The sequence below is a fragment of the Muntiacus reevesi genome, chromosome 2 (genome assembly GCF_963930625.1).
Source record: "Muntiacus reevesi chromosome 2, mMunRee1.1, whole genome shotgun sequence".
Classification (NCBI taxonomy): domain Eukaryota; kingdom Metazoa; phylum Chordata; class Mammalia; order Artiodactyla; family Cervidae; genus Muntiacus; species Muntiacus reevesi.
The window spans coordinates 256,289,415-256,298,439 of NC_089250.1; positions in this window are offsets into that span (position 1 = coordinate 256,289,415).

A 9,025-nucleotide genomic window follows, 5' to 3' on the forward strand; every position below is an offset into this window, starting at 1 on the left:
TGCTGTGTGACAAAGAAACACAATTTCAGGGGCATACAACAATAAGCATTTATTGCTCATGAGTTGGTGGTTTCCAGTGCAGCCCCACCCACGTGTTTCATTCTGGGGCTCAGCCTGGAAGGTCGGCAGCAGCCTGGGGCATTTTCTTCCTCCTGCAATGGCAGAAGCTCCATCAGGAGGCAAGTCCACACACTTCAAGCCTCTGCTCCCTAAGAAGCATCTGCTAACTTCCCTTCAGTGAAACCCAGGACGGGGGGTTGGAGGAGTACATTCTGCCAAGCATGATGCCCTGGCAAGGGTAGAGACGTCGAAAGCCACTGCAAGGCAGGGAAAAACCAGTATCAATTATTTAGTCTATCATGTACCACACTGAGGTTCTCTAGGAAGAGGAATATGAGACTGTAAGGGTGGGTATGGTGGCAGTGGTGGTGGTGGGTGTGTGTGTTGGAGGGGGGCGTAATTTGGAACTCTAATTACTAAAATAACAATTTTTTTCTTCTTTTTACAATTTACCTGTAATCCCACATTCCTCTGTAAGAAAGTAAAAATTAGACCTTCATTCTCCCAAGTCCCAGTCAAAATCCTAACATAAAATTTTTACTACTTGATTCACCAGGAAGACTGGCTAGTCATTTTGAAAAACAAATTCTTTCTTAGATCCTGACCTCAAACCACAAACAAAAGTTAATTCTAAGAGGATAAGAGACCTAAATGCAAAAATAGAGCTGTAACAATTTGTCGGGAGATAATATTTTGAGATACAGCAAGATGCCTTTTCTTTTTGCACTTCCTTGGGTGACCTTCCAGCTTTCCAGCCAGAGGCTTGCATCGCCTAGAGGTGGAGAGAGAGACGGAGGGAGGAGAAGGGAGGGGGACTAAAGAAGGAGGAGGATGGGGGAAAGGTGGAGAGGAGGCAGAAAGGAAGGGAATGAGGGATGGGGGAGGGAGAGGGCAGAAAGAAGGGAGAGGGAGGGAGGGAGCAGGGGAGGAGGGGACCACACCCACCCATACAGCTCTTCCAAAAGCAGCCTGCTGGGAGCGGAGGTGGGAGTGGGAGATGGGGTGGGAGGTGGGGCCGTTCCTTCCCTCTGACACCATAGTGGCCAGAAACCACAGTTTTCAGCAAAAGCATCAAAGACCCAGTTCCACCAGGAAAGGTCTTTGGGGACCCCTGGCACATAACACACAGATGCCTGGCTGAGGGAGGGATCAGGGCAGGAGGCAGAGTCCCCCAACACCCCCCCCCCGCCCCCGCAGATCAAAGGAGTGAGAAGGGAGGGCGCCTACCAGGAATGTGAGAAGAGGTAAGTGGCCAAAACATAGTGCAAGAGGGGGCACCCGCGGGAAAGTTCAACACACACACAAATGTCATCATTGTTTATGAATACATTCATGCGTTGCAAAAAGTATAAAAATGTGCTCAGGGATGTAGCAACTTTGCGGGTGCAATTATGGGGTGGGGAGAAGAAGGGAGGGGTTTAAACTGGGCTGTATCTTTTCATTTGATTTTTAAAAAGGGATCCGAAGCAAATATTGGAGCTGTGACTATTTGTCATGTCTGGGTGGTGGGTATGTAGATATTTGTGAGGTGGTTTTCTGTATTCTGAAATGCACAGTAGGGGGAAGACAGACTGCAGGCTAGCATGAAGAGCTTGATGCCACAGCTTAAACACCACGTACCCGTGTGCACGTGTGCCTAGGTGCTCAGAAGCACGTGCACACGTGTCTCTGATCCTGTGCACTTGTGCAACACTGTGTGTGTGCATGCGTGTGTGCACGCGTGTGCATGCGTGTGTGCACATATATGCGCGCCGCATCTCCCTTTGTGTCTGCCACTTCCATGCGCACGTGTCTGTGCAACTGTACATGTCCACGGTCGCGCTCATGTGTCTTTGACTGTGTGCGCGTGTGTGTGTATCTGCACTGTGTGAACAAGAAGAGGAAGGCCACTGGCTGAACAAATACCAGATCACTGACTCATTGCTCCCTGGGAAGAAGAAACCAATTTTTGTTTCTCCTTTGTACATTTCACTATGTGTATGGTTTCTGATTTTGTTTTGTTTTACAATGATCATGTAGTCTTTCTTCAAATTTTAAAAATACTTTTAAAAAGACACTAAAGAGTTTCACAGTTTGAAAAATGGGGAGAATTTATCAGCAGACCCTCGATGCCCTCCGGGGCTCCTCTTTGCCCCTTGGGTCCCAACCTGGGATTCCATCCACCCCCAAGCGCCCTGAGCTCCGAGAAGCCTAAGGACACTTCCTATCCCTACCCCGAGGGCATGGCCCAAAGCAAGCATGAAATTTCTCTGAAGTTTTATCTTGAAATGTTAGGCAACCTTTACATTCTCCCCTTTAATGCATACATGCTTATCTTAATTATACAATCACGAGGTTTTAACCCCTAAATCTTGCAGTCAAGGGGCCTCCCTCTCCCTCACCTTCCCCGGATCGTGCGTCTCCTGTAGGTAGGTGTTGGGCCAACAGCGCTCAGAGTAAGAGCCGGGGGTATAACTACAGCCCCACCAGACGTTCTGAAAGGTCAGTTGGAAGAGCAAGCAACCACGATCCTTCCAAGGGTGCTTACACTGGGCTGAGCCCAGTTCTCTGTGTCAGCTGTCACGCTGAAATCTCCCAACAAGGGCAGCAGCTCTGCACCATTACTGTTCTCACGTTACAGGGGCGGCTACAGGACTTCATGAGATGAGACCGAAGGTCACCCAGTTGCACTCAGAAGTCCAAGTTCCTGCCATATACAGACTGTCTCCCTGCAGCAGGAGTCCCCAACCTCGGGATCTGATGCTAGATGATCCAGGCAGAGCTGATGTAGTAATAATAGAACTAAAGTACACAATTAACGGAACATGCTTGAATCATCCTGAAACCATCCCCCCTGCTCCCCGTCCAGGGTAAAATGATCTTCCACGAAACCAGTTCCTGGTGCCAAAAAGGTTGGGGACTGCTGCTACAGAATAGGCCCCGGGAGAATGAATTGCCTGGGACAAGGAAGACGGGTCGGTGTACCGAGCTTTGGCTGGAGGAAGGAGCCCTGGGCAGGTTGCTGACTGATCAAAGGCTGTGTCCCTGTCTCAACTGTACTTTTCCCTGAGGCCCGTGTCAATTTCTGGGCAGGGCCCCGGGGTCCTGTGACCCAGGGCCACTCCGGTGGTCGCCTGGAGCCCGTGTGGCGCCACAGAGAGTCCTTTAGGGGCAGGACTTGGTGTTCCCCAGGCGTCCAGGCCAGCCTGATGCTGACTGAGGCCTGCAGGACCCTAGAGAGGGCCTCGCCAGCCCCCAGCGCCTGCAATAGCCTCGTATTTCTGGAATTCTTTTCTGTGTGTGTCACGGGGACAGCCACACATGTCAAGGGCCCTGATGGACACCAGGTGCTGTTGACAGGAACAGCTTCGTCTTCAAACCTTGAGGGGTTGCTGGGAGGACCTCGTGACTTCACTGATGTAGCTCCAGAGAAAGAGACCTGAGACGAAGCCAGAGGTGAGGAGGGCAGAGGGCCTGGGGCCAGTGGCCTGGCTTGGTTGCCTGGGGCAGTCATATTTTGGCAGGTCAGCTGTCTCCTGGGACTCTAGAAGGATCTGGAGCATCATCTGTGTGGCAGCCTCTCTGCAGATGCCCTTTGGGGCTCTGCCTTCCTTCCAGGTGGGTCTGCCCTGGCGGCTCGGATGGTAAAAGAATTTGCCTGTAATGTTGGCAACCTGGGTTCGATGCCTAGGCAAGGGAAAGGCTACCAACTCCAGTATTCTTGCCTGGAGAATTCCATGGACAAAGGAGTCTGGCGGGTTACAGTCCATGGGGTTATAAAGAGTCAGACACAACTGAGAGACTAACACTTGTCCCTTCCTTCCAGCTCAGGGTTCTGGTCAACAGCTCTTCACCTTTGGGGTCCCCAACACAAAACCCATCCTTGCCTCCTTTCCCCAGGCAGATCCTGACTGTGCTCAGAGTCGACCTTCCTCCCCATGCAGCACCCCCAGGACCCTGCAGGCCAGGACTAAGCCTGATTGGTTCATGCTTTCCCTGGAACTGGCTTGCAAATTGGCCAATGGGATGTGTCAGAGAAAGCTGTGAGGGCCACTGGATTGATAGGGACAGGGTAAAGGGACAAAATAGGTGATTAATATTTAATAGATTAGTCAATCCTATTAGGGGATTTTAAGCAGAAAAAATATTGGAGACCCCTGTAAGTTAATGATTACTCAGGAGAGCAGGTTTACTTAACCACAAAACCAACCAGGCTTGCTTAACAAAACCAGGCAACAGAAGCATGAGACGTGCCCCCCAAACAATACAACAATGTTGGCATGAGACCCACATCCTGCCCAGTGAACTCAGTAAGTTAATGATCCCTAGTACATGCTCTCTGCACACATGAAAAGGGATAATTTGTGGACCTAACTTGTACACCAGGCTTCCCTGGTGACTCAGATGGTAAAGCGTCTGCCTGCAATGCGGGAGACCAGGGTTCGATCCCTGGGTTGGGAAGATTCCCTGGAGAAGGAAATGGCAACCCACTCCAGTACTCTTGCTGGAAAATTCCTTGGACAGAGGAGCCTGGTAGGCTACAGTCCAAGGGATCGCAAAGAGTCGGACACGACTGAGTGACTTCACTTTTTTTTACCTTGTGCATACAGGGACAAGAAAACTCCTCTGCTCAACTTGGAGGAGGGGCTAATGATGGAGGCATGATATCTACTCAAAGGGAAAGAAATTCTTCTCTCCCTCCCCACTTTTCCTTTGATTATAAAACTGTAGCTCAGTAAGTTCCCAGGATGTGACATAAAGGACTATCGTACTAGAGCTCTTTGGAGCCCCTGAAACGCCACCAAATGGTTTCAGGAGCACTTCCCTGTTCTCTGTGCAGGAAGCTTTGAACTACAGGGTTCTGGGTTCAGGGTTCTGGTCAACAGCTCTTCACCTTTGGGGTCCCCAACACAAAACCCATCCTTGCCTCCTTTCCCCAGGCAGATCCTGACTGTGCTCAGGGTCTACATTATTGAACTACATTATTCTGAAACCAGGGAGGACATGGCATAAGAACAGGAGAGTGTGCGGAGGATGGCAGGGGAAAGTGTGCAGAGCAGGGAGCCTGGGTCCTTGGACACTCTGCTGAGCCTCCAAATGGACTCCAGGGCCACTCTGCCTCCACTGGCCATTACACAAAAAAAAATCTACTTTCCTTATCACCATTGTGAGGGTTTTGTTGTTCAGCCACTAAGTCATGTCCAGCTCTTCGCAATCTCATGGACTGCAGCATGCCATGCTTCCCTGTCCTTCACCATCTCCTAGAGTTTGCTTAAACTCATGTTCACTGAGTCAGTGATGCCATCCAACCATCTCATCCTCTGTCACCCCCTTTTCCTCCTGCCCTCAATCTTTCCCAGCATCAGGGTCTTTTCCAGTGAGTTGGCTCTTCACATCATGTGGCCAAAGTACTGGAGCTTCAGCTTCGGCATCAGTCCTTCCAATGAATATTCAGGGTTGATTTCCTTTAGGACTGATTGACCTCCTTGCAGTCTAAGGGACTCTCAAGAGTCTTCTCCAGCACCACAGTTGGAAAGCATCAATTTTTCATCACTCAGCCTTCTTTATGGTCCAATTGTCACACCAGTACATGAACTACTGGAAAAACCATAGCTTTGACTAGATGGACCTTTGTCGGCTAAGTGATGTCTCTGCTTTTTAATTTGCTGTCTAGGTTTGTCATAACTTTTCTTCCAAGAGGGTTTTGTTACTTGTACACAAATTCACAGAGACTCTGAGAATCTGGTAAACACGGTGAAACTTCTCTTGGAAGAAGGTTCAGACGCCAAATATTGATCAACGGGGGGTTTTGATTCCCCAGAGGTCATCCACAAGCTGTAGGATTCCTGGTCTTGTCTCACTGTCACCCTGATGCTGGCTCCTGGAGAGGGCAGGTGCTTGGCTTTGAGCAGCATACCCGGGCTGCAGGCAGAAGGCAAGAAGGAGGGGATGGTCTATAACCACTGCAGATAGGCTCTACTTTCGCTCCATCAGCAGCAGCAGCCCCTCAGAGCATGGTGTTGGGGGCTGGGCAGAACCCCCTGAGAGCTGGGTGGTCTTGTTTTATTACCTCCCATCTCTCAGTCACGTTTGGACTGCAACTCTCCAGGGACCAGGTCAACTGGCTGACAGTCAGGAGCTCCATTTGCAGGGGGCATCACTAACTCCCCCCCCATCATTTCACTACCCCCTTTATTCTCCAGATTCACTGGGGTCCTAGACAGAAGACTGGGGGATTCCTGGTGTGGAGGCAGAGGTCAAGTAGATGTCAGGCTGGGATCTCTGGGACAGGCTGGCTCCATTCTAACCTGGAGGTGGGCACAGACCTACGGGGGTCTGGCTTTCACCCCAGGGAGCCTGGGGTGGGGAAGCAGGCAGCCTTGCCTCAACACTCCAGCTTCTCCCCATACCCGCCACCCCAGAGTCACCCCTTTCAGACAGCAGCAGCTGTGTTACATACAGTCTGTTCCTCTGCTATCTGGTCACGGATTTTCTGAAAAGGTTGCGTTCAGCAGACTCTGGGACCTCGTTTTCTTATTTAGGTGTTCATCTTAAAACATAGTCTGCAAACAGCAGCAACAGAATACAAACTTACACTGGAAACCACTTTGAAATGTCCAGAGACTGTCTTATCCACAGCACCTAGATACGGGGCCCGACCTGCATCAGCTTCGTGTGAACTCATGGATAGCAACCTCAAAGCAAGCTCAGGTTTGAACCCACTTTTTAAAATATGTAAACCATAAGGGGTCAAGGGCTAGTCAAATCTACTGATAAAGCAAGTTCCATTCTGATCAGACTCACATCCAATTTCATCCAATCACTCACATCCAATTTCTTGGACTATAGTAAATGAAATGAGATGCATTTCACAAGATGTTTCAGTATGTTTTCAGTTCTAATTATACATCTTCAATTAAAAAAACAAAACCCTCACCATTACATTATACACCACAGATCATTAAATGCCTATCACAGCCCATGTCCAAGTCTCTCAATGTATAAGATGGTTGACATTTAGCCGGGAACTTTTAAAACACTTGAGAATAAATTATGGCCCAAACTTACTCTTCTTAATGACACGTATAAAGTTCAGCTCTTTAATAAAAGGATTCAGGAATATGAAAACAAAGTTCCCAGCAATATTAAGGAAAGAAAGGTCTTCCAAAATGGTCAGTTCTTATTTCGATTAAATTGTGCCTTTTTAATATAGTTGGTATAAAGTGAAACTCTTAAAAAAACATCGAGGAATTTAAAATGAAATGGAACCTCCTCTTTGCAGGGTCACCAGTACCACAGTGAGATTTGTCTCTTAAACAATGACACTTACTATCTCTGTAGTTCCATGAATACTTTTGAAGTGTCATATTAAAACCAATCTCGTGGCCTTGAGGCAAAGAGAAGCAATTAGTCTTGGAGTTGTGAATAAATAAAAATCCATTTATACACCCGTCCTTGACATGTACCTTGCAAATCTTAGAAACTTCATCTAGTGGGAAAAGAAATGTTAAATCATGAATACCAATACTAATCACACCGCCATGTGGCTTCCTAAAACAGTTTAGTTTATACCCATCTTCTAAGTATTAATTTATATGTATATATTCATCCATATTGAACACAAAACAAAGAAGCTCTAGCAGGCACCTGGGGGTGAGGGGAGAGTGGTGAGGGGTGATGGGAGCCACAGGGACAGCCCCATGACAAGCAGGTTTTTCAGAGGGTCTGTGTTCCTCAACGGGCCTTCTGGGATGGCTGAGCCGTAAAGAATCCTCCAGCAACGCAGGAGATACAGGAGGCTGGGGTTCGACCCCTGGGTGGGGAACATCCCTTGGAGGAGGAAATGGCAGCCCACTCCAGTATTCTTGCCTGGAAAGTCCCATGGACAGAGGAGCCTGACGGGCTACAGTCCACAGGGTTGCGATGAGTGGGGTATGACTGAGCCTGCACCCAGGTGCTCCTGAAAAGGGAGTCTGAAGCATTCTTCCTCATGCCTCCTCCTTCCCCCTAAGCACTCAAAGGCTGAAAAGGTTTGTTTTATCTACACATGCCCTTCTCCATTTGTGATCCCAGCCAGCATTGAAGTGAGGACCATGGAGATCCAAGTATTTGGATACTTGCTTCACTTCTTATTTGGGTCCATCCCTCAGTGCCGGTAGGGAAGGGTGTAGATGGGGGCTTTGCTGCTCCTTAGCCTCAAGCAGCCCTGGAGAGACTGGGGCAGTCACCAGGCAGCAAAGCAGACCTGCAGGGCCTGGCCCGGATGTAGAGAGCTGAGAGTGGTACTGTCAGGCCCGAGCTGGGAGCCAAAAGTCTGGGGGGCGCCAGGGCGTGGGGAGCAGGGTGGGCAGCCCCTGGGCCGTGCTGCAGCCGCTGCACAGATCCCTGACCTACTTCCACGGCCCCTTTCTGTTCTAGGAGCAGCTAAAAATCCATAAATTAAGGAAATTAACTGATGGGGCCTGCGGCATCTTTGTAAGCTATTTAAATCTATAAATTTACAACATCTTCTGCATATATCAAGTAATTGAACTAACTGCAGGGATGTAACTTTAATGAGAAAATTTCCCCCTTCTCTTGTAGTTCGAGCTCTAAAATAAATAAATAAAACCTTCCCTTGGAGGGAAGTTTCTGCATATTCCCGCGTGGAGAAGTTACAGGGGCTCTTTCCACGCGCGAGGTCCCCTGGTCAACGCAAGCAGGCCCCGGCCGGGTCCTCCTCCCACCACCTTCCCCGCCCGGGTTCCGAGACGCCCCGAGCGCCCCCAGTGAATGAGGCCGCTAGAGGGCGTCCAGATCCGGCTGGAGCTCGGGGTTGGGGCCCCAGCGCCGCTCCGGGCCGGAGCGCACCGGTCCTCCAGCTCGAGCCTGGCTCTGGCCCGGGCGTCCCGGGAGAGCCGGACGGGGGCGCAGTGCAGGCGGGGCGCACTGCACCGGAGGCTCCGAGCTCCGTTTCCTAGGAGCCGGGAAATGGTCCAGGAGGAGG